General features: G+C 43.2%; 1 long non-coding RNA gene and 1 other non-coding gene across 2 annotated transcripts in view; one reads left to right on the forward strand and one right to left on the reverse strand.

The window, feature by feature from the left end:
• The window catches only part of LOC118972389 (uncharacterized), a 28216-nt gene extending 24433 nt beyond the window's left edge, over window positions 1–3783 (reverse strand). Inside the window, exon 1 of the long non-coding RNA XR_005061339.2 lies at window positions 3679–3783. This is a non-coding gene — a long non-coding RNA (uncharacterized lncRNA). The remainder of the gene's footprint in view (window positions 1–3678) is intronic.
• Window positions 3784–13520: 9737 nt separating this feature from the next.
• Window positions 13521–13683, forward strand: LOC118972543 (U1 spliceosomal RNA). Its single transcript, XR_005061579.1, has one exon. It is a non-coding gene; the product is annotated as a U1 spliceosomal RNA (small nuclear RNA).
• The last annotated feature ends 12536 nt before the right edge of the window (window positions 13684–26219 follow it).

Genomic DNA, 26219 nt, shown 5'->3' on the forward strand with positions numbered 1-26219 from the left:
CATTCTTATTGTCTTCCCCGCCACCCCAGCCTCCTTTGTATGGTGATTCAAAGTCAGACAGACTTACACACAGCATCAAACAAAAGTTACTGCCCTCATTGCCACACCAGACTGCCCTCTGAAAAGCTGCTCTGAGCCTTTATACCTCCACTTTCCTCCCTCCACCGAAGTGTTCACTAGCAGCTACCCTTATTCTCCTACCTCTGCTTCCTCTATGACCAAAAACAAGCCTATTGCAGGCAATAGCCAGACACCTACGGGGGATGTCCCTACTGGTCTTGTGCAATTCACTACATGAGTAACTTCCAGTACCCACAGTATTACTCCTCCAACCGTTTCATGAAATATCCCAACAGCTCATTCTCCTTATCAATCCCAGATCCCTGGGACTCTCGATGAGCTGCCAGAGTCACAGCCTCAGTTTACTATGGGGGGGTCCTCGACCCCCACGGTACCCTTCATATCTCTCAAAAGTATGTTCCCTCTCATTTCCAGATCTCTCAAGTTGCATCAGATATCAGACATTCCGAAAAAGTCATTATCCAAACTCTTAACGGCGCTCTTCATCTTCTTATCCCCGCCCCTCTTCCCATTTCTCCTACTCTTCATTACAGCTCATTCAGGACACCACCATCTTTCTCAACCACACCCTTAACACAGCCAATTGTTTCTTGTGCGCATCACTACAGCGCACACTGCTGGCCGCCGTGCCCCTTAATATTTCCAACTACTCCTTCCATGCAGAAGGACAACCTCTCCGCCCCCTGGCAGACATACCCCTATGGGAACCAGAATACGCAGATAATCTCACCATCCACCACTGTGTAAACCCAACTCCACCCGCCTCCAGCGCACTTCACTGCCTCTCTATCTACACCCCTACCTCCGGCTCTAAGACTTTTATGCAGCCGGGACACTTCTTTTAGTGTAATGGCAGTCTTTTCAACTCAGTGCCTCTCAACTCCGATACAACCTGCATTCTCGTCACCCTAATCCCACAGTTTACACTTTACAGCATGGCAGAATTCCTTGAGCTCCAACCTACCTTGCCCTTGTGCACAAAAAGAGCTGCTTTCCTTCCCATCATGGTCAGTAGCTCTTTGATCACCTCAGCCATTGGGGCAGGGTTTTCGGGAGAAGCCTTGGGTCACTATAGGCAGTTAGAGATCTCAACGCCAAACTTGAGGGAGCCCTGACATCCACTGCCGATTCCCTAGCCTCTCTCCAAAGACAGGTCACTTCGCTAGCTAAAGTCACCCTTCAAAACCGGCGGGCCCTAGATCTGCTTACAGCCAAGAAGGGCGGCACCTGCGTCTTCCTCTGAGAAGAGTGCTGCTATTCCGGCATTGTAGAAACTAACATTACCAAACTCACCGACCTTGCCTCCAGCCTCCACTCTGCTTCCAATTCCAACCCATTCTCTTCAATACTAACAAACCCCCTCCTCACCTGGCTCTGGCCCATTGCAGGCCCCATAATAGTCATTCTTCTCGCCTGTCTCTTCTTACCCTGTATAATAAAGTTCATCAAATCCCAAGTTGGAAAAATCTCTAATCAAGCTTTCAACCAGCTTTTACTTAGGAACTACCAGCTTCTAGCCACAGAAGATCCCTCATCCTCATGTGACCTCCTCACCACACACTGAGATGGACCCCTCTCTTCACTGGAAACTGTTCCTGGAAACAATGGCCGCAGACGCCTGGCTCCTGACACCCATATCCTCTTAGCACCATTGGAATCAACAGGTCCTCAACCTATAGTTATAGGGAACCTTCATTGATTTTCAAACCTGAAGAAGTCCACATCTACTCGTCCTTACTGCGGGGAGTCCTATCAACCCTTTCCTCCCAATCCTCAAGCCCTCACTCCCTTCTCCGCCCCTGTTCAGCAAGAAGCAGCCAGAGAGAAAGCAACGTCCACAAACCCATAGAGGAGAAAGGGGGGAATGAAGGGTCCCTACCAGTAAGATGGCAAACTTCCGGCTTCTCTTCTCTTCGGGGTCCTCAGTTCCCGCCGGTGCCACCTGAAGCCCAATCACCTCTCGCCCCCCTCCCAATCCCAGCACCTAGCCAACAGCCACCAGCCCCGTAGAAGTGACACCTCAATCAATTCATGCCCCTTCCTATATAACCCAGTACCTTTCCCTAATAAAGCGGAACTCTCTGGTGAATTGCTGCTATGTGTCGCTCCTTTCCTTTCACATTCCAAATACACTGCTTTAGGTATATATATGTATATATTTACCCTAATGGCATCTAAAAGAAACGTTTGCTTCATCTAGACTTACACATTGTTTTCATGTGTAGATTTCCACATGGAAAAAAACGTAATAGAGTTACTTATGTAAAGCAGTATGTCCTGTTAGTAGTAGAATTGGAACTCAAAATATCTTTTGATCCCATGATCATAGTTACAGATTGTTTAATTTTGTGGCACTGTATTGACTGTGTGTCCGTTGTGTAGTTTATGTGAGAGTCCAAGCAGTTAATACAAATCAGCTATTACATGATATATAGACGCTCCAACACAAACACACCAGCAGAACAAGGAAGTCACCCCTCCTAGTCCATTATTCCCTAACCCATCCTTATAACCTGCTTCCCATAACAAACAGTGGAGTCTATCACGATAAGATGTAAGAAGAGTACATGTTTATGTTTACTCTGAGTACATTACCCAGTGATCCTATTTCCATCCACTGGAGAATGACTGTTCCCTTTCTTTTTTCTTTCCTGATATCCAACCAAATCTAGGCATCTCTAGAAGCTAACTGTCCCCCATAATTGTCCAGTGCTCAATCCTAAAAGTAAGACCTGAAGCAGAAAAACTGAACCTTGCTCTTGGCTGAGAGCCAAGTCGTAATATTTATTCCGTTTTCTGAGTTACAGAATTCCTGCAGCCTACAAAAGCCCACTGAGGAATTGTCACATCAGGGTCCTAGAATGGGAAGAGACCTTAGAACTCTTCCCCCAGGTCTGCCGTCCACATGGGAAGAATCTGACGCTCAGAACTATGGCATAGCTGGACTGACATCCATTTCTCTCTAGCTCTCTCTTCAGGGACAAATCTATGTATCATTTTTATTTTTAACTAAAACAAGAGGAACATATGTAGATGTAATGGCTAAAACATCTCCTTACATTAATTGAATAAATGTGCACTTTTAAATATTAAATATAGTTCGTTCCCAACCTGCAGGTCACACATACAGAAATCCTTCTATATCTACACCTCTTCTTCCACCACCAACTGCCAAGTGAAAGCCCCAGATCTGAGTTTGGAGGGGGGCAGAGGAAAGGGACTTGCGGGTGCTGCTAACTGGAAGCGGGGATCAGGCACAGAATCAGAACCTGTTTCTCTTCATTCTCAGCCCTGTAATTTACTTTCGTTTCTTTCACTAGGGAAGAACAACAAGGAAAATAAAATCCACTTCACATCCCTGGAACCCTGATTTTCTTTATATCAAACAAGTTTAAATTCCCTGCATCATTTTACGTGCAACCTTTTTCTTTAGAGAAAGAAGTTCAGCTCTTTGGGATATAAGAGGAAGGAAGGCTGAAGTATCTAGGGGAAATTATATTAGGCACACTTTTTTTTTAAGTGTTGGGAGTAGGAATGCCAGATAAAATACAGAACACCCGTTAAACTTGAATTGATAAACAACAGGCACATACTCACAGGCAACACCACTTGTTGTTATCCAAAATGCACATGTCAGCGGGTGTCCTGCATTTCTGTTGCAGAGCTGGGGCAGGCTCGCCGGAGCTGCCAGCTGCACCAATCCCCTAGAGCTCCCCAGCTTCCGGCAGTGAATTATTTGCCAGGCTTGCTTTGGGAGTTGGTTTGAAGTTATTTGAGTTTGATGACCTTCCCTCTTTTTCCTGTGTGCAGGAATCCACTTAGCAAGACTACTAGAGGAAGTGGTAATCAGATCCTGCTTTCTAGAAACTCTATTTAATAAGCAGTCACAATCTCTTTTTCTCCACCTTCCTTCAGTTTTTGGGGACAGAATCATTGGGTAAAGTCATTCTTCATCCTTTGAAAATCCTGTTTTGCTTACCCTCTACTGGAGTATCTTTCTTGAGAGTGGTGTCAGTCAGTAGTCCCATTATTTAGTGTCTGATGTTTTGCTTCTGAGACATGAGAGCTGAGAATGTGGAGCAGTCCCTCCTCTCTCTCTCTCAGCAGGGATTCAGTGCATTTCTGCAGCTGGAAGGGGGGGCCTTTCGGTCATCTCCCCGGTATTCTCTGTGAATCTGGCTGCCATCTCTAGCATTTCTGCAGGCTACTGGACCTGAAATTTAGCAGCCTCACCTCCCTTGTCAGTTGAACTCAAAACTCACGTCCCACTGTGTGCCTCAACTCCCCAAGCATAATATGAATGATCACATGCAACATCCACCAATGCTGTCTTGCCTGGAGAGGTTTCTTGTGAGATCAGGACATGGAACTCATGGGTTCCCCACTTTCTAGCCCAGACAAGGGCTGACAGAGAAGATCGGGATGCCGTGCATGTGAGGCTCAGGCCCTGAGAGTAAAAGGGCCCCTCCATTTCAGCTAAAAGGGCCCCAGTAGTGCATGCAGAAAGAGGACTGAATAGTGGAGAAAGCCATTTAGAGTCTGGGCCCTATCTGGACAATCCTCCCCACATCAAGAAAACTATAGAAACCTTTATCCTGTTATACTTTGGGGCTGAGCTCAAAAGTGCCAAGAGAGCACAGAGGGGGGCCAAAAGCTGGAGGGCAAGGAAACAGAGCAGCTGGTTCCCGGGCAGGTAGCAAGGAAGGTGGGTGTGCCACAGAGTAATGCATGAACTCCATCTTAAAGCCTACACTTTGAGCAGTTGTAAACAAAGATGGAGAATTAGTGACATAAGGAAACAAATTTTCGGGAATAGACAGTAGGACAGTGTTCTGGCACAGAGCTCCTAAACGCTTGCAATTTCCCAAATGATAAGAGCACTAGGGGCATCTTTTGTCTTAATGTTTGCTCTTTGACCCCAGTTCCTGACACTGAGCTTCTAAATCCCTTGGAATTTCCTGGGTGATAGAGTGTCTTTTGTTCTAATGGGGCAACTCTTGCTGGGCTCCTGGAAGCTTCAGGATGGAGGCTGGTCACCAGAAAGACCAAGCCATGATCAGAAGTTTGGAACTTCCAGCCCCTCCCCACATCCTCCAGGAAGGGGGGAGGGGCTGAATTGAGTTAATGGTAGATCATACCTACATGATGAAGCCTCCATAAAAATCCCAAAAGTATGGGGTTCGGAGGGCTTGTAGGTTGGTAGAACACATCAGTGTGCCTGGAGGGCGACACACCCTAAATGCAAAGGGATAGAAGCTCCTGCACTCAGACCCCTTCAAGATCTTGCTCTGTGTACCCATTCATCTAGCTGTTATTTGTATTCTCTGAATATTCTTTATAATAAATTGGCAGTGGTAAATAAATTGCTTTCCTGGTTCTGTAAGCCACTCTAGCAAATTCGTGAACCTGAGGAGGGTGTCATGGGAACCTCCAATTTGTAGCCAAGTCAGACAGAAGTTATGGGTAAGACCCAATACCTACAATTGGTCCCTGAAATGGAGGTAGGCTTGTGGGACTGAGCCCTTAATCTGTACGGTCTTTGCTAACTTCATTTAGTGTTGGAATCAAATCCAATTGTAGGATCCCCAGCTGGTGTCAGAGAATTGGTCAGTGTGGGAAAATACCCACACACTGGGAGTTCTTGGGAGTATTGTGTGTGAGTCAAGGAAAACACTGTGTTTTTCCTTGACAGACACAAAGGTAGGTCAACAGAATCTTGACTATAGAAGAAAAATAAAAGGATAGAGGACAACTTGAATTATAGTAGAATGAAGACAGTACTCCAAAATTAGTTTTAGTGAAGACCATTTGGAAGCAGGCACGAGAAGCTGGCACCAGAAATTGGCTGTGTTTGTAGAGCATGTCATGTAAACTGGGGTCACCCTCATTCCTGGTCACCTTCATTCCTGAGGGACTCCCTTTGGGGCTTGATCAGCCTCTGATTTAAAGTCCCCTCCAGGTATTCGATCTGGGTAACTTTGGGTCGGATGGCTCCCTGTAACTCTGAGGGCCAAAAAGATAGTCAAGCGTGGGAGGAGTAAGCAGCTCTGCTTACATTCTGCTGAGTCAACTGTAGTTCTTTCTTTCCACGTGGGCCACATGAGGTGCATGGGTGGAGGATGGTAGGCTGTGGAGCGGGCCTGCAGGTACTAGGACAAATTCGTGAGCATGCCAGGCATCATACAATTTGGGAACCCTCCAGAAGAGGATCACCATATACAAATGTTACTGTGAAACCACAGAAAGGGAGCTGACCTGTCCGTGAGAAGGCTGGAAATGAAGGCTTTCTTCTTTCATTTGCTGAGTAGGTGACCTTGAGTGCCTGGAGTGGATGAAGCCTTCAGAGCCACAGTTACCTTACCCTTCCTACCCTCCTCGGGGAACCAGTGAGCCTGCACACATTTGGAAATGGTAAGGCCTTATCTGAATGTAATGCACTGTTAAAGAAGCACGCATGCATATAAGCATATTGTTTTAGGTTTAGCTCCTCCCAGAGGCTGCACTTATTGTACAGCTTCCAGGGGCAGGACCCACTCTCCACTACATGATACTTTGGTGTATCATCTATGAATCAGCTGGAAGTGAGTCTGTAATTGTTACTCCCAAAGGACAAGTGCTACACACTTTGTAAAACAAGCTTTGAGCCTGCCATCTCCATTAAACACTCTTATTTGGGTAAACAGAGAAAGGCTTACACAAATTTACCAAGGCTTTCACAGTAATGTCAGTGCCAGCCGCCAGCAGGATCTTTGTTGTCTTTATAAACTGCTGTGAGCATGACTCTCCTGAAAGGAGTGCCCCCCTGGCAGCATCACGTGGCAGCCCTCTGTCTAGCCAGAGGCCTGCTCCTTGCAGGAGATGACAGGGCATCCAGAGGTGAAGCTCCTCAGGTTTTCCACAAGAGATAGGTGCATAAAACAGAATTCCGATTAATACTAATTGATTAATTAAATCAAATATCAATTAATTGAGAGAAATATCAGTGGGCAGATACTCATGTTTGCTGATTGGCACATTCATTCCCTGCAGGTAAAACCATGAAGAAACCTTCTTAAAATGCTAAGCCTCTCTGCAGAGCCAGAGCCAGAATGATGGAGGGTTGAGAAGGAACTGGGGCCTTGAACCCTGGCAGCTCAGGGTGACCCCACACACCACTAGTGGGGGCCCACGCTCTCTCTCCCTGTGGGGTGACTAAGTGAATATAGCATGTCAGAGCCAGAAAGTTTTTAAAAATGAACTAGAAGATAAAAAAGCCAGAATGTATCTTATACAGCAAAAGTAAGAATTGTCTCATGAAACTTTTGTTTTAGTTAGGTAGATGGACAGACAGATAAGTAGCAGGGAGGGAGACAGGGAGGGAGGCCTGGGTCCTATGTTTTAGTTAGGTAGATGGACAGACAGATAAGTAGCAGGGAGAAAGACAGGGAGGGAGACCTGGGTCCTATGTGAAAAAAACAATGATTTGTTAAATTATCATAGATAATGTAAGCGAAAAGAGAAAAGGGTTCCTTAATCCAGAAAGTGTTCCTTAAATCCAGAAAATGGAGCATTAAAGAAACAAAAATGTCCCAAAGAACAGCCATAATAATCCTTCATCAGTTCATTTAGTCCCATGTCATTCTTTTCCTGTTGGATCCTATGAACCCCATCAGCTTCTCCACCAGAGTTCTGCCACTCCTTATGCAGGCCAGTATGATCTCAGTTATTTAAGTGATATGCCATCAGAAGCTTGTTCACCAGAGTATCTGGTATAATCCTTTTCATGGATCTCCAAGACAGTCCCCTTTTGTTGGAGAGAAGCACCCCAGCCATGGTTGATTACAAATGCTTTCAGGAAGCCTGAGATAAAACAACTATTTATGGATGACAAAAGACTTAAAATAGCCATGGGGAAAGATCTGATGATATCCCATTCCTTATAAAAATAATATATTTTCACAAGGAATTTGTGTGTGTGTGTATGTGACAATGTGTACATTTTAAATAATCACGGGTGTTATGGCTGATAACATTATACTATTCTTTTTGTCTAATATTAGTCATGGCAGTACCAGGACATGTCATGGACAGTGAGGGTATTGACAAATTTCTAGGAATTTCATATGAGTCCTGAAATATTTTAACATTTACCCATACACATAAACTATACACATACCCATACACTATCGCTTCATATTTGACAATGTTCTTTATACAATAAACACATAAAATGAACCTAAATATCTTTAACATTCTTTTTTTATAAGGTAAGAAAACAAAGATTGTGAGACTTTCCAGGGGGCCTCTGGGAAATCTCAAAGTCAGTTTGAGATTGAGATTTCACTTAGTATTTGATCTGGGGAAGGCAAAATATCAAAAGTTGTCAAAATGCCAAAAGTTCTTAGCCCTTGGTTAAATAGGATCATAGGTCACTGTGAAATAATAGTTATGTTTTTTTTAATATAACCCCAACAGCACAGGCAACAAAAGCAAAATTAGATTAACGAGATTGCATCAAAGTAAAAAAGCTTCTGCACAGCAAAGGAAACCATCAGCAGAGTGAAGAGATGGCCTCCAGAATGGGATAAAATATTTGCAAACCATGCATCTCATAAGGGGCTAGTATCCAAAATACATAAGGAATTCAAACAACTCAACAGCAGCAAATAACACCAAAAAATGAATGAACAGCCTTAACAGATATTTCTCAAAAGAAGACATACAAATGGCCAGCGGGTATATGAAAAAATGCTGAACATCACTAAACACTGGGGAAATGCAAATCAAAACAACAATGAGATATCCCCTCACACCAGTTAGAATGGCTATTATCAAAAAGATAAACAATAACAAGTGTTGGTGAAGATGTGGAGAAAAGGGAACCCTTGCACACACAGCTGGTGGAAATGCAAAATGGTGCAGTTGATATGAAAAACAGTATGAAAGTTCCTCAGAAAATTAGAAATAGAACTACCATGTGATCCCACAATCTCACTTCTGGGTATACCCCAAAAAATGGAAATCAGGATTAGCATTCCCACCTTAATTGCAGCACTCTTCATAATAGCTAAGTTGTGGAAACAAGCTAAATGTCCATCCATGGATAAACAGATAAAGAAAATGTGGTCTACACATACAGTACATATACAATTTGTAATTTAGCCTGAAAAAGGAAGGAAATCCTGTCACCCGAGTTAACATGGATAAACCTGGGGGCTATTATGCTAAGTGAAATATGCCAGGCACAGAAAGACAAATACTGTATGATCCTGCTTACAGATGGAATCTTAAGAAGGTGGAACTCACAGCAGAGAGTAGAATGGCGGTTGCCAGTGGCTGTGGGGTGAGGGAAATGGAGAGATGTTGGTCAAAGGCTACAAAGTTTCAGTTTTGCAGGATAAATAAGTTCTACAGATCAAATGTAGAGCATGATGACTGTGGTTAATAATACTGTATTGTATTCTTGAAATTTGCTAAGAAAGTAGATTTTAAACGTTCTTACCACAAAAAGAAAAAGGTACCTATATGCAGCAATGTATATGTTAATTAGCTTGATTGTGGTAATCATTCCACCATGCATACATATATCAAAACATCACGCTGTACACCGTAAGTACATACAATTTTCATTTGTGAATTATACCTCAAAAAAGATGGGGGAAAACAGGATCTTAGAACAGTCCCTGGTACATGGCTATTTTTATTATTGCTATTTCCAGAATACCAGAATGGACTGCAAAGAGCCTCAAGGAGTGTGTCCCAACAGTTGGGCCTAAGGTGGATTTTTACAGCCTGAGACATTCTCTCCCATGGGCCCCACTATTGCCTATCTCCCCTGCCAGGTCTGTGGTAGAGCATTTGGAGAATTTATGGGCCTCTGGAATACCAGTGGTCTTGGAAATATTCCCCCAGGGGATTCTGGAAGTTTAAACCAGAAAAGATGGAGTCCTAAAAGTAGTTTATACCTGTCCTTCCTCCCTCCTGGCAACAATAATTAATACAGGGAATGCACTGATGAACCTTACCCCCATAAACTCAGAGGAAGCAGAGACCTGTCCGTGAAAAAAGCTCATTAACTCGCTACAGGTGTATGATGGAACTCTGCAGAGTGCCAAGTGGGACACGAAGGAGAGAGCTTTTTCTTCCTGGGGAAGTCGTCACATGACTCAGAGGTAAGGTGATTCTTGCAAACCCTGGGGAAAGCTGAGCAGCAGCTTGCAGCGTGGACTCCGAGCGGGAGGAGGCCAGCTCTAAGGCAGTGGGTCTCAAGGCCGGCGCAGAGAATCACCTACGAGCTTAGAAAAAATACCCCTGCTTGGACCTCACCCCAACCCCAGAGCAGTTGAATGACGGTCTCTAAGGGTGGATCCAGGCATTAAGTGTTTAGAAATTTTTCATGTGATTCTAATTTGCAGCCAAAATTGGAAACCAATGAATCTGAGACCAGGACTCAGAAGGGAGGGGCATGGTGTGAGGTTGAAGAGGCTTAAGGGGGAGATGGCTTTGGGTTGGCAAGACTGGAAAACGTCATATCCTGCACAGTGATAGAACAACTGAGCGCGTAGCTTTGTTCCTGATTTAAAAAAAAAAAAAACAACGCAGCACCACTAGCTCCAAAGGGGCTGCTTCATGTTGTTGGCAGCATCAGCGACCATAGTAGGCGCTTCATCTTTATTGAATGAGTGAATAATCCAGGAGCCCAGTGTTTAGAAATTAGACTATTTTTAGGCGTCTCTTTAGCATCCTTAACAGTTTCTCTGTTCTTTCAATCTTTCCATCAAAAGTCTGGCCAGCTGTGCAGTGATAGTGATCATTGAACAATTTTGCTTTTCCTTGAGAGACACTTTCTCATCAACCCCTGACCTTGAATGAAGCTATAGCTACTTCCAGTTTCAACAGTTCAGGTTTCAAAGTACCTGAGTAACTCATATTCTCGTTTTGTTAACATTCCCCAAATCTTCTATGTCTAGGGTGTAATTTCAGTTGGGCTTTTGAAGCACTTGGCAGATCTCTTGTCTGCGGAATATTTTAGTACCTTTGGCAGCCCTTCAAAATTAGCAGTTTTCTCTCTCTCTAAAGATTCATTCAAGTACATGTGATAACTTGAAATTAAAATGATGCCAGATATTGCATTTGCAAAAGTAACTTTGATAGTACGGTACCAACAATGGATTTGTCAGCCATGAATGGATAAACCCAGCTGTTTTCTTTGCTCATGGGAAGGATGGGAAACTAAATTTATAGGGTAGCCTATGGGTTTATGATTTAAATTCTGATACTGCCTCCTCTAAAATCTTAAGTAAATTAATTATACTTTATTTATTCATTCATTTATTTATTTATTTATTTTTGAGAGGGCATCTCTCATATTTATTGATCAAATGGTTGTTAACAACAATAAAATTCTGTATAGGGGACTCAATGCACAGTCATTAATCAACCCCAAGCCTATATCTCAACAGTCTCCAATCTTCTGAAGCATAACAAACAAGTTCTTACATGGTGAACAAGGTCTTACATAGTGAATAAGTATACTTTATTATTTTTATAAATAAAATACATTGTACTCCATGGTATAAAAATCAAAGGTTTTAGAGTAGGGTTGTCCTAATAACTTGCTAGAATAGTCAATACTGGTAGGTATAAGAAGGGCCTGAAGCTGTGTAACTCATTTATTTAAAAGCCCTTAATGGGTAAAGAGAAAAACCCATAGATGCCCGTCTTCTTGTATTCTTAATGTATTCTTAATTCACAAAATTTTAATGTATTTCCTTTTGTTTTGTTTTTCTAACTATTTGATTCATTCAAAAAGAAGAGCATATTCAAAATATAATCTGAAATATGCTGGGAAAATCTCAGACTTTTCTAATTAAACTCTTTTAATTAGAAATTAGATTAATAGAAAATATCTAATTTTTCTAATTAAGTACCAGATAGAAGATACATTTGCGGCATTAGAAATCATCTCTGGAAAGAAGTAAGTCCAAAAGAGGAGTAAAATATAGAGGAAAACACATTCTTTACAGTTCTTTGTTCATCAATAGCACACTATTTTCTAATTTTAGCCTTCTAAGAAATTAGCTCATTCAGTAAGATATTAACAGCTAATGCCTATTAATTTTCACATTCACATATCCTGACTTTAGCTGATATATATATACCTATGTAAGATGTAAGTAGTCATGCATTCATTCATTTGCTCACTCATTCGATTTCCATTGCAGGTTTCCTTGTCCTCAGGGACTATAAAATACATGATTAAGTTAGTCTCACTTTGGTAGGTATAAGTTAGTCTCATTTTGGGTCACCTTAGACCCACCTTAGACCACCAAGGCATGATGGTCTCATTTTTGGGTCACCTTACAATTTATCAGGGAAGATAAGACATGTAAACAAATAATCACAAGGCATGATGGTAAGGTCTACAAAAGATATTTTCAAAGAACTACTAAATTACTGGGGAAAGAGTAGTTGGCATTTGGAGAGCAGTGTTGGCAGGTTCTTCATAGAGGAAATGATCTTGGGACTAGTCCTCAAAGAAGAAGATCCTGCTTCTCAATAGGGTAATGCACTCACGGCTCCCCAATTGTGTCTTCCAAATCTCTGTCTCCAGCCCAGATCTCTTCCCTGGGATTCAGGTTTGTAATACAAATGCCTACTGGATCCCCAAATCCTAAACTAAACTTATTTTCCCCACCCAAACCTCCTTTACCTCCCACATCGCCCATCTCAGGTGTATCATTGTCCCTCCAGTCACCCAAGCTTGGCACTGTAGAGTTATCTTTGTGTTCTGATTATCTACAGCTGCATAACAAACCTCCCCAGACCCAAGGACATAATAGTATATTACTACCTTTCATGATTCTGTGGGCAAACTGGGCTCAGGTGGGTATGGTTGTTGGTTCTCAGGTACTGAAAGTCAGATATTGGCTGGGATTGGAGTCATCTGGTGGCTCAGCCAGAGCAGACTCCCAAGACAGCCCACTCACGTGGTGGGCAGGGGACGCCTGTTGGTAGTTGAGAGCTCGGCTGAGCGGCTTGGGCTGCTCATGGTGTGAGAGCTGGGTTCTCATTCCAAGAGACGCACGCACACATTTCTCTGACCTAGCCTTGGAAGTCTCTTGGTGTCATTTATGCCTCATTCCACCAGTTTTGATGAACTGTCCCTGAATTAGTGTGGAACTACACCATTGCAGGTGGGGTGTGTTGGGGTCATCTTTAGAGACTGACTACCATATCCTCCCCTTTCACTCTCCTCCATGTACTTTCTAATCGTCTCTAATTTCTCTTCTCCATCCCAACTATTCACATCCCACACCTCCTTCTTGTCACCTCATACCTGGACTATTGTGAGAGCAACCCCACCCTCCCTCCCCCACCTCAACTGCTCCCCCTAACTTCTATCTTGCTCCTCTTCAATCAAAGATGGTAGGATTTTTATTGTTAAAAGTAGACTTTATATACTTACCTGGCAGGGAGATACCATGATCACGAAGGTGATTTTCCCAGGGCGAGGCTTATCCATTGCACGCCGAATGTGCCGACTCCTGCGACTTCCCCAAATGTGGGAAACTCGACTGCATAATTTGTGGTAGTGGAGGATTGCGTTCGTGCTTTCCTCTGTTTTGTGTTGTCGGAAAATCAGTTGCATGAATTGCGTAACGTTTGCTTACCCTCTTTTTCTTTCAGTAAAGGTGTTTGGTGTCCTAAAAAAAAAAAAGACTTTAATTGAGAAATACAATCTGTATATAGAAAAGTGCATAAAGTATAAATGTACAGCTGAAGACATTATTATAAACCACACTTCCTAACCACAAGAAATAAAATATTGCTCCTAGCTCAGTGCACCCTCTTATCTCCTACTAATCATATCCCCTCCCCTGCCTCCCACAGAAAGTAGCTACTTTCTTGACTCTTATGGAAACCACTTCCTGGCTTTATTTTATACTTTACCATGTAAGTAATCATCCCTAAACAATACAGTTTAGGTTTGCCTGTTTTAAAGTTTAAATAAATAAAATTATATAGCATGCAGTCTTTCATGTCTGGCCAAAATTCATTCATCTCACACCTGTATCTGCAGCTCACATATTTTCATTGCTCTATAATATTCTATTGTATAGATGTGCCACACTGTATTTCTTCATTTGACTTTTGATAGAAATTAGGGTGAACAATTCCTTCTGCTTTATTCTTCTTTTTCAAATTCATTTCAGCAATTCTAGTTCCTTTGCCTTTTTATATAAACTTTAGACTAATCTTGTCTGTATACAAGATTAGTCCTGAGATTTTGATAAGAATTGTATTGAACCTGTATACAATTTGGGAAGGGCTAGCTGTACTGAGTATTCGAATCCATGAACATAGTACATGTTCTATAGTGTTTGACTGAGCTAGAGTGGCTCTTGTCCCAGAGTTGCTGTGTTTCCAGGTGGCCCCTTCCCTGTCCTTTGACTACAGAGAAAAAGCTCTCACTGCTACTGCTGTTTTTTCTGTGCCTGTTGGCATTTCTGGGTTGATGGCTTCTCCATCTCCAAGTCTTGGTTATCTGAGGCAGAAAGCAAACCCAGGGTGAGCTCCATCTGCTGTTCCTTGTGTCCTGAGGTCCCTAACTGGTCTGCTTTCTTTCCTCCACTTCTCAGTTTTCTTTTATATGTTTTATATATAATGTCCAGGGTTTGGGGTTGTACTTAGTGAAAGAATATGTAAAAGTGTGTCTGTTCCATGTTCCCTGACACAAATATCTCTCTCCCATATTTTCAGCATTTATTACAAATGTTCTCTAAGTATCTTGGTAGTAATAGGTATTCCATCTTACAGATCTAGGAATATGGGTAGATATTAATAAACCTGAGAGAAACTTCTAAATTGACAGGTGTGACCTTTTATAACTGAGAAAGAAATGAGGCTGGACAGATACAGATTTGAATATAATTCTCCCCTCCCCCATAGAGCCCCCCCCTCCTCTAACCACCCAGTCCCTGCTGCCCCTGTGCTCTTCAGCTGCAGCCTCACCACTTCCCTCTTCTTCCTTCAAAGTCTTCCTCTCCTTCTTTCCTTCTCTTTTCCTTTATCTCTTCTTTTCCAGAGTTTATTGTGGTTGCTTTAAAAACATGCCTGTGGCAGATAATACTCTCAGATACTTTTTAGAGGGCTTAAATAGCAAACTATATTTATCAGCAAACTCTAGAGATTTGCTCATGGCAGATAGATGCTTATTTTTGTAGCTCAAAGGGAAGTTGTAAAAACTTTTAAAGTTATTAGAATTTTCTTGTGGGAGTAGTGCAAGTTAGCTGTGTGTGATCATTTTTAAAGCACTGAAGGTTTTCAAGTCTGAAATTGTATTTCAGGTGTGCTCCATGTAATGCCTTTGAATTCATATGGTTGCTGAGTGTCATTTTCCTTTCTGTAAATAGATGTGTTCCTCCCAACTATGTTCACAGAAGTTGGGGAGGCCAGATGCAAAGTAACATAATTGGTATTCAACAATTGTATTTCTGCTTGAAGCAATATCAAGATAGCATATTGTACACTACCCTACTTGAAGGATCAGCAGGTAGCTATTAGGATGAACCCTACTAAATAAGAGAGAAAATCTACAGTGGGTTAACATGAGAAAACTGTGTGTCTTCTGTGAAACATAACCTGGTTTTCCTTTTAGCCTGCTTGTTCTGGGAGCTGCCATATCACTCACTGTTCAGGTCTCAGGACACAGTGTAGCCAATGAAGTGTACACTGTGTACAAATGCAGACGATGTGCCCATTAGGGCAAGTTTTCTTGAAACTAGATGAGGGACTGAAACACATATATATGTAAATTGCCTCTTGGTAGTCTTTAGTAGCATAAGAAATCTGGTTAATTGTTAAACTTCCACAGTTATGATAGAAAAAATGGACAGGCTGGTAAATGTAAAACACCGGGCACTTAAAGATGACAGGGACCTGTCTTGGTCTAATTTTGGTATTAGACCAAATATAAGGAAGTACATTAAGTACATTAAGGTAATCTTAATCATTTAATTATGATCTTAAAATCTAGCCCTTGCCATATTTTTACATCTAATTGACAAAAAATATAAAAGACTGGCAATGCCCAGTGTTGGCCACGGTGAGAGGAAATAGGCACTCTAATACATGGTTGGTTGAATGGTAATTGGTAAATCTTTTGGAAGGGTAATTTAACACAGTCTAGCAAAATTTTAAATGCACTGTATCATTTGACCCATTAATTCTTCTACTGAAAATTTACCTTGTGGGATATTTTTGCCTAAGCATATCTATTTATACGCCTAGAGAGATGTTCATTACAGTAACTGTAATGACAAAATTCTGGAAATAACACAGACATCCATTAGTAAGAAACTTATTAAATAAATTATGATGCACAATGAAATAATGTATACCAGTTAAAAAGAATGAGGTAAATTTGTATACATGTAAAATATCTCCAAGATATGTTTTTAAGTGAAAAAAAAGCCAGCTATGGACAGTATTCAGTATGAGGTCATTTGTATAGATATTTTAAAGTCTATATACGATTTGCATAAAAATTTGTCAGATAATAAGTAATTATTGACATCAATTATATTTGGTCAATATAGTTAAGAGGAACAGAGGTTGGTATCATTTTATATCTTTCTGTATTGCAAGCATCCCCCTCCACACTGTGGTCACTTCCAGGGGCCAGACACCCATCTGATTCAGTGGCATCTGGATATACCTGGGACGCACAGTGCCATCTGTGGGCCCCACATTGCGTCCACAGAACACACCGTGTGAGCTTTCAGGCAGCATAGAGCATTGCCCCCAGGTGACCAGAAATGCTTTTTGCACCTCTTAATAAGCTAGTTAAGATCAAAGCTTCACCGATTTTTAAAAACTTTCTTATGGAGGTATGACTTACTAATGGGCCCACGTTGCTAAGTGGATTTAATGGATTTTCGCATACACACACACCCTGTAACCACCACCCAGATCAAGTACCCAGCAGGCTCTCCCCACCCTGCCACCTTCTGTCAATATCCCACAAAGATAATCACTCTTCTGGCTTCTCACACCAAAGATGAGTTTTGAAACTTTCATTATTAAAATCAAAATAACAAAACAAAACAAAACAAAAAACACAGATGATGTTACAGGGTGGTCGGCTGGATAAGGAAGAGGGGTCAAGCATGTTTTAACGTTCATTTTTTTTTTTAAATCTTATCTTTTGACTTGTCTTCCTTGTTCACTGTGTTCTTTTAAAAATTATTGTGTGAAAGATCTTAAATCCATCTCTTTAAAAAGGAGAATTTTTTTAGGCTTCTCTTTTGTAGTTTGTGCTTAAACTTCTGTCATGCTCTAGTGATCAGAGAAAATGTAACAATGCGGAAGGAGGAAAAGAATTGTAGAGGGACATTAGTTTTTGATTTTTTTGTTTTTAGCCTTAAGTTCTATTTTTGATACCTGCTCTATTTCTTGCTGTTTTCACTTGGAATCAATGCCTTTTTCTAAGTATTCACCAAAATGTGCATATAACATCTAAAAATACACATATTGAAACATTACGTTTCTTATTTAACAATTATGAGTAAATGGAGTACAATTACAGAGATTGAGCATAAAGACTTTAGGGAGAAAGCAGGTCTTAAAATGGCTTTTATTTAAAGTTTGGGGGTAATTTCTGAGCACTGACCTAAAGAATGCTGACTTCAGTCCTGCGCCACTCTAGTACGTGATACCAGTGTGTTGGTGAAGGGAGCCCTCCCAGTCTGGCCCAGCTTAGCCCAGAGGTTTGTCATCTGGCCATCAGCTGACCCCATGTGATCCCATTTACCTAGAGCAGACCATCTGGAGGGATGTAGGGGTAGAGGTATTGAGAATACTCCAGCACAGCACCCTTTCAGCTGTGCTGAAGAAAGCTAAGAAGGAACTTTGAGGAGGCTGGATATGGCAGTAGCAAAGACAGCTATACCTGCTTGTAGGCCATGACTCTGTCCCCAGACACTGAGGGTCAGAGAGCTGGGACTTGAATGAGAGGCGTAGAAACCAACACATGTAGCTTTGAAGTAAATGGTAAAGATCAAATTCCCCACCAATCTGGTGTAAAACTGTAACATCATTCTTCAGTGAAAGTCCTAAATATTGTAACAAGAATGACTATTCTTACTTAAAATCTATGATTTCCTCACCATGCCACCCCTGTTTCACTTCTCAATAAATATTTTTTCACATTGTTTAATGACAAGTACAAACAGTCTGGGAGTGCTAAAAGAAAATCAGAGCGCTTATGATTAGAGGTGAAACCTCAGGCAGACGCACAACAATATTTTGCTCTAGAAATGAGAGCTTGAAGGTAAGAAGCTAATGAAAACCCCCTGCTTGTTTCTCCTCACAGAGGTGTGAGGTCTCCCCAGATCAGTTTGACATTTGCAGGGCTCATTAAATCACTGTTCTTTTTGTGAAGATTTCTGATTCTATCCAATTTCCTATAAATTGTGATTTCTGAGCTTGGGGCAAACAAAGACTACAACTAATTTTTCATGACCTGCGTGAGCATTCAAATGAGAACCCGGATCACCAATACATTCCCCTGGGATTTACATTTTCTGGAAAAAAAGGGGGGGTGGGAAACCTCTGCCTACCTGTGGGTAAAATTGCAATATTTCTAGAATCTTTCACCTGGGTTTAGTGCATCCCATATCAATAGGTATTTCTAAGGAGTGGAGAGAATTAGTCTATCTCCATATTAGTAGGTAATTACAAGGGGGAGTGAGGGCATATCTGGACCAGAGATGTTGGGTGGGGTCCCCTTTTGGAGCCAGGTCAGGGAAGACATGGGCAAGCAGAAGTGGATGACTGCTTGTAAGCAATAAATGGTTTCTCCCACTTTATTTCTCCCTTTGACTGATTTCAGTTTCAAGGGTATTTTGCCTCTGGCTGGGAAAATTTTCTTCCCCAGGAGTTACATCTGGCGTAGTCAGCAGGACCTCTGAACCTGAAATCTGTCTTCATGGGTGCAACCCTTGGGTGGGCTGTCCCTAAAGATGGTGGGGAGATACCTAGAATGCCCCTACCCAGTGCATGGTGAGGGGCCCCAGAGTCTGTAGTGGTGGAGGGTGCAGTTTCACCTGGGAGCCCCCTCTCTGAGCGGCTTCCAAGTGGGGAGTCCCTAGTGGGGAATTGGTCTAGGGTAGAGCACCTCCTGGAGGGGTAGGGCCTTCCCCAGAGTTGGGGAAGGATGGAGACACCAGAAGCTGTGGATTAGCCCTCTATGAGATAGAAGACTGCTTAGAGTCCCTGAGTGTCCATGTAGCAACCAGGATTGTGGATTGTCTGTTTATTGAGATAGTGGAAAGGGTTATCAAGGAGAGAGACACACTTTGGGGTCATTTGGAGGAGCTGGGCAATGACCTATGGGATGCCCTTAAGAAAGAGTGATAGGTATTGAGAAGACGGGTCATGCTCCTGGAAGATACGTTAGCAGCGCAGGAGGAGGCAGCAGGAGAATCCTTGTTGCAGGAGGCCATGGGGTGGGGGAGGAAAGAGCAGTGCTTACAGCCCTGGAGATGGTAGAGGAGGTGTTGGGAGAAGATAGGGGGTGCGGCTGAGGGTTGATCTGTTGCTGAGGCCACTGCCAGAGGCACCAGCCTCTCCCATATTAAAGGCCCATGTGGTTGTAATTAAGAAAATAAAAATACAACAACTGTGGGCTCCTCAGGGGGAGGAGACACCCCCTCCCCAGGTTGTGGGGCATTCCATGCTCCGCCCTATACCCAGGATGAGCTGGTGGACATTAGTATCTGGTTTCAGCAAAATCCTTCGGAACTTCTGTCTACATGGCTTTTGGAACCTCTTCCTATGTATCTCTGGAATATGGGGTTAGAAAACATTGTTATGTTGGGTCATGAAATGAGTAGAGTGGCTTCCCTGACAAATCACCCTTCCCTCTGGCAGCAGTTGCAAAGTGCTCAGGGGATCAGACACTTCTGGATTGGTTGACAGCAGCCATCAGGGCAGTTTGTTTGGCCTAATCACGGTGATTTACCATACTTACCCACTAGCTGGAAAATGTATGCAGAACTCCCACAGGTGTTAAGGGAGTTGGGTGTGAAGAATATCATCTAAAATATGGAACCTCGGGTCCCTGATGAGTTGTTCACCATAAGAATGAGAAATCTGGTGCACAATACAGCTCCCCCATCTCTCTTTGGGTCCCTAGTAACTATTTTTGCCCTCACATAGGGCAACCTATAAGTGAGGCTACTCATACGTTAGCAGATCTAGGGGAAATTGAAACAATAACAGTATGGAAGGAAGTACAGGCTATGACTGAAAGGAGAGGTGCAAAGGGCCCCATGGAGTCTTGAGGACCCAGATGTGGGTTGATTTGATAAAGGCCAGGGTAGTGACAGAAAAACTTGATGGGCAGCCCAATAGGATCTTGTTAGAACTGTGACACTAATTAAAGCCACAGCAACAGTTCCAGCTACTGAGGTCCAGGACATGGAAGCCGGAGTCAAAGCCCCATGTACGGCCTGGACCAGAGATGTTGGGTGGGGTCCCCTTTTGGAGCCAGGTCAGGGAAGACATGGGCAAGCAGAAGTGGATGACTGCTTGTAAGCAATAAATGGTTTTTCCCACTTTATTTCTCCCTTTGACTGATTTTAGCCACACTAATTAAAGCCACAGCAACAGTTCCAGCTACTGAGGTCCAGGACATGGAAGCCGGAGTCAAAGCCCCATGTATGGCCTGTGTCCCTGCAAGACTTCCTGGGGGACAGTACTCAGGATCCACCTGGGCCCTCACCCTTATAGGAGAACTATTGGGTGTCACAGTTTGACTGAGAGGGGTGGTCAAGGACCCCACATTGGGGGACATGGTGGGGACCAGAGGCCACATGTAGAATTAGCAATTCATTGGTACCCCATGAATGTACAATGTGTCCTGGTGCTGGTGGACACAGGAGCTGAATGTTCTCTGATTTATGGCAACCCTGAGTGCTTTCCTGGGACCCCTGCTGTGATAGATGGCCATGGGGGTAAGGTAATTAGAGTGAAGAAAGCCCAAATACCATTGGGGATAGGGCGTTTCCACCAAAGGCGTACACTTTGGAATATATTCCATCCAGGAATATATTTTGGGGGTAGATATCCTTCAGGGCCTGTGGTTACAGACCACTGCAGGTGAGTTCAGACTGAGGGTATGTGTGGTAAAGGCAGTTCGGAGAGGACATGCTAAGCACCCACATGTAGCTCTGCCTGTACCTCAGTGGGTGATAAATGCTAGCAGTATAAATTGCCTGGGGGACACAGGGAAATTGGAGAAACTCTGCAGGAGTTGGAGAAGGTGGGTATCATAAAGCCCACCCGTAGTCCTTTTAATTCACTGGTGTGACCCATGAAAAAGCTGGACAGCTCTTGGAGTATGAGTGTGCATTACAGAGAATTGAATAGAGTCACATCCCCTTTGCATGCTATCATCCCCTCTATAGCAGCCCTTATGGACACCCTCAGTCATGAACTAGGGACACATCACTATGTTGTGGACCTTGCTAATGCTTTCTTCTCTATTTACATAGCAGAGGGAAGTCAGGAAGAGTTTGCCTTCATGTGGGAAGGCCGGCAGTGAACATTCACTGTCCTTCCACAGGGATACCTCCACAGTCCCACCATCTGTCATGAACTTGGAGCCCAGGACTTGGCCATATGGAAGAAATCGCAAATGGTGCAGCTGTATTACTACATTGATGATATGCTCACATCTGATTCTCTTGCAGATTTAGACAGGGCCACTTCTACACTGCTGCAACACCTACAGGAGAAAGGATGGGCTGTGATCAGCACTGAGGTTCAGGGACCTGGCTTGTCTGTAAAGTTCTTGGGGGTTGTCTGTCTGGGTAAAACTGAAGTTATCCCAGAAGCAGTCATAGACAAAGTCCAGGCTTTTCCTACCCCTACCACTGTAGCAATATTACAAGAGATTTTGGGTCTTTTGGGATACCAGAGAGTGTTTATCCCACACTTGGCATAAAGTCTGAGGTCCTTATACTGGTTGGTATGAAAGGGCATCAGGTGAAACTGGGATGAAACATGTGCAGTTGCTTTTACTGCTGCTAAGCCATCAGTCAAGGCTGTACAGGACTTGAGTGTAATGGACTCATCAAGGCCCTGTGAGCTAGATGTTCACGTAACCAAAGATGGTTATGGATAGGGTCTTTGGAGGTGGTTTGATCGGACACACCAAATTATTGGATTCTAGTCACAACTATGGAAAAGAACATAGGTACCGTACACCCTGATAGAGAAGCAACTGGCTGCTGTATACCATGCTTTGCTGGCTACGGAGCCCATCACCAGAACAGCTCCAGCCAAGGTAATAACCACCTATCCCATCATGGGGTGAGTGTGAGACTGGACCCAAAGGCTACAGAGTAGTGTGACAGAGACGCCTACACTGGCCAAATATACAGCAGTATAGCACCCTGTCTACTAGCCCATCAAGTGGAGAACTCCAACACTTATTGGGGCCAGTGATCTATACCAGTGGAAAGCAGGAAGAACTTGCTTTTGAGTCATTGGTAGCCATGAGTCCTTATCAGGAGGGAAAAGCCCCTATACCTGAAGCTGCTTGATATACAGACTGCTCCAGTCATGGGCAGCCCCCAAAGTGGAGAGCTGTGGCTTTCCATCCTACGATTGAGACAGTATGGATGGAGGATGGAGGGGGTAAGAGCAGCCAATGGACTGAGTTGCAACAGTATGGCTCGTGATCACCTAGGAGCCCTCCCCTATAGTTGTCTGCACTGAGAGCTGGGCCATCTGTCAGGGCTTGACTCTGTGGCTACCAACATGGTGCCATGCCAATTGGATGGTTGATCACCAGCCCCTCTAGGGGCAAGAGCTGTGGCAAGACCTATGGGCCTCTGGTCAAACTAAGACTGCTACCATATATCATGTGACTGGCCATTTGCCTTTGGCATCCCCGGGGAATGATGAAGCAGGCACATTGGCCCAGGCACGTTAGCTAGAAGGAAAGCCTGTCTCTGATGTGGCCCAATGGTTACATCAGCATTTGCTGCACATGGGGCAAAAGACAATATGGACTGTAGCCCATCAGTGGGACTTGCCATTGACCTTTAAAGAAGTCAGTAAGCCAGAAGGAGTGCCTTGTGTGCTCTAAGAGGGACTTACACCAAGTAGTCCCCCAGCAACATGGGACAATAGTGAAGGGGCTGATAGCCCTTGTCAGGTGGCAGATAGACTATATTGAGCCTCTGCCCATTTCAGAAGGATATTAGTATGCCATTACTCATGTGGACACAGCTATTGGACTGTTGGTTGGTTTTCCTGCATGTTGGGCAGATCAGCAAACCACCAAGAGGGGCCTAGAGCATCTCTTTGCAGCCTATGGCTCACTGCAGGTAATTGAGAGCAATCATGGCACCTGCATTACTGGATATGCATTACAGGAATGGGTCCAGCAATTAGGAATAAAGTGGAAATTTTATGTACCATATAACATTACTGGGGCAGGCATGATAGGTACAATGGTTTGTTGAAATCTGGCCTGAAGCTGAACACCAATAGTCTATGGGGCTGGTCAGTTCCCCTATGGACAGTGCTATGACATTTGAATGAGAAGCCCAAAAAAACAGCCTTGAATCCTATGGATATGCTAACACACACCGTACTGCCTCTCCTATACAGTGAAAACCAAAGGGGAGTTACTGAAGCCAGGATATGGCCAGCAGAGCAACATCCAACTGCCAGCCCCAACTGCATTAAACCCTGGAGACTCTGTTGAGCAGTTGTGGCCCTGGACATTTCGACACATGGACCAGCAATGGCTGGCCCTTCTGGCACCTTGGGAAAAATGCCTGGAAGCTGGCTTCCTGTGTATTCCTGGAGTAACAGCAGAGTGGCCCCCAAAGATCACAGTAGTGTTTCCAAAATGTGTGAAAGGTGAGAGCATCTTAAGGGGAAGTTTTGTTTTATCTTTATGGCCAGTACATGTACCTCCTGTAGCCCTATATATTGACCCATCTGTAACTCCCACAGGTAGTGGGGTGAAAGCCTGGTATACTAGACCAGCCCAAGATCCCATTCCTGCCACTTTCCTATCACAGGACCACTCTCTTGCATGCATCCTACCTGATGGACAAGATTTGCCTATGCTGGTGTCATTAAAACATGTATCTTATCACCTATAAGGTTATTTTCTTCTACAGTCCCTGTGGCCTGTACATGCCCCCTGGCTGCAGCTGCTGCATGATGATTGCTCCAAACTCCCTGCCCATTCAGCTACTGCCTGCCTGTGGAATGGGTGAGCTATGGACTAAATCTGCATAGGACATTGAACCTAGGTGAATCCTCTGGCTTGAAGATTGTCATGATTTTATTGCTGTTGTTACTGTATGCTATTAGTCTGGTTACAGTGCTCCAGTTTTCTCACACAGGGGCTATTGTGGATGGAAGAGAGAGAGCAAGTAGATTGTGAGGAAAGATTTCTGGAGGGGTGGGCTATGGGTAAAATTGCAATATTTCCAGAATTTCTCACCTGGGCTTAGTGCATCCCATATCAATAGGTGTTTCCAAGAGGTGGAGAGAAGTAGTCCATCTCCATATCAATAGGTAATTACAAGGGAGAGTGAGGGTATATCTGGACCAGAGAGGTTGGGTGGGGCCCCCTTTTGGAGCCGGGTCGAGAAAGACATGGGTGAGCAGAAGAGGACAACTGCTTGCAAGCAATAAATGGATTTCTCCCACTTTATTTCTCCCTTTGACTGATTTCGGTTTCAAGGGTATTTTGCCCCTGGCTGGGAAAATAGTCTCCCTGGGAGTTACACTACCCAGGATGGATATAAAATGAAGCCGTTCAGTCCTGCCCACCAAAAAAAGCAAACCTGCTGAATAGCATTCATGAAAAATCAGATTGCTATGGCCACCAACCATGTGACGGTGCATCTGAGTTACCTGCAGGGGTAATGGAGGTAGTAGAAACTGAGGCTCATACTGGGGAAGCTGCGATTTTGTTTCCCTCTCAGGATGTGGGCAGGAAACTAAGTAAGCAAAACATGACCCGTTTTTGGACACTGAGACCAGTACTATAATTTTGGAGGAAAAGTCCACGACAGAAGTGTTCCATTAAAACAAGGGGGCAAAGGAAGGCACTTTTCACAGGAAAGCACAGGAGTCCAATTTAAAATTAATATTTTTACTTCTGTGTGGCACTAAGCAGTGTTTACACAAGGGTATTATTAGTAAGGGCTCAATAAATGTTAGTTATAACTATTACATTTATCACTATTATTCACTCTAGTCAGGCCTTTTAAGTGAGCCAGACCATTACTACAGGCCAGTCAGTATTTTTTAGGAGATAACTGTCAAAAATGGAAAATACTAAAAATGATTATCATGCAATAAAAACTATTAGTAAGATAGTTTTCAGAGCTTCCCTGAAGGTCTTTTTTTAAAGTATCATAAAATGTCTTCATTTATTGAATCAAAACACTTTTGAGTTACCATAATCAGTAGAATTACAAGCTGAGAAATAGTCAACAGCACAGGAGAGGTGGGAATGATTATTTCTTGGTAAAATTTCAATTTTATAAATAATCTGGTAATTCATTTCCTAAGAAAAATAGAATTGTGTATCTCTGGACAAGTAAGAGTTTCCCGGATTACCAGATTACCAGAGTTTCCAGGAGGGGAACATGGGAGCCATTAAAAAAATGGGTTTTTCTCATTCTGATAAGTTTATCCACCTAATTGACAATGGCATATTTTGTCTCCACCTAGGGATATTTGAAGAGCACATTGGGATGCAATGAAAAACTTATGAAGCTAAAGCACAGAATTTCCCTAAAATTAAATGAAGTGACAGAAAAAGAAAGAGCACACAGAAAGCTGTAGCTGGCCCTCTGTCCCCACTGCAGGTGATCAGTACTCACAGGCTCCCTTACCAGCTCCTTCCTCCATCAGTAGGGGCATGGGGGCGGCCTGGCTGCCGGAGAGAGGCAGTTGGCAGGTGAAGCAGACATGAAGAGGAGGAAATAAATGCCTACATTTTTCCTTGGTCAGAAACAAAGGCTTCATGGTCCTGCTTTTAATTGGAAAGCAGGTAGAATCTGAGAGTAAATATGCTCTGTGAATTAAGTGTAATAGATTTTGATACAGGA

The sequence above is a fragment of the Manis javanica genome, chromosome 9 (genome assembly GCF_040802235.1).
Source record: "Manis javanica isolate MJ-LG chromosome 9, MJ_LKY, whole genome shotgun sequence".
Lineage (NCBI taxonomy): Eukaryota > Metazoa > Chordata > Mammalia > Pholidota > Manidae > Manis > Manis javanica.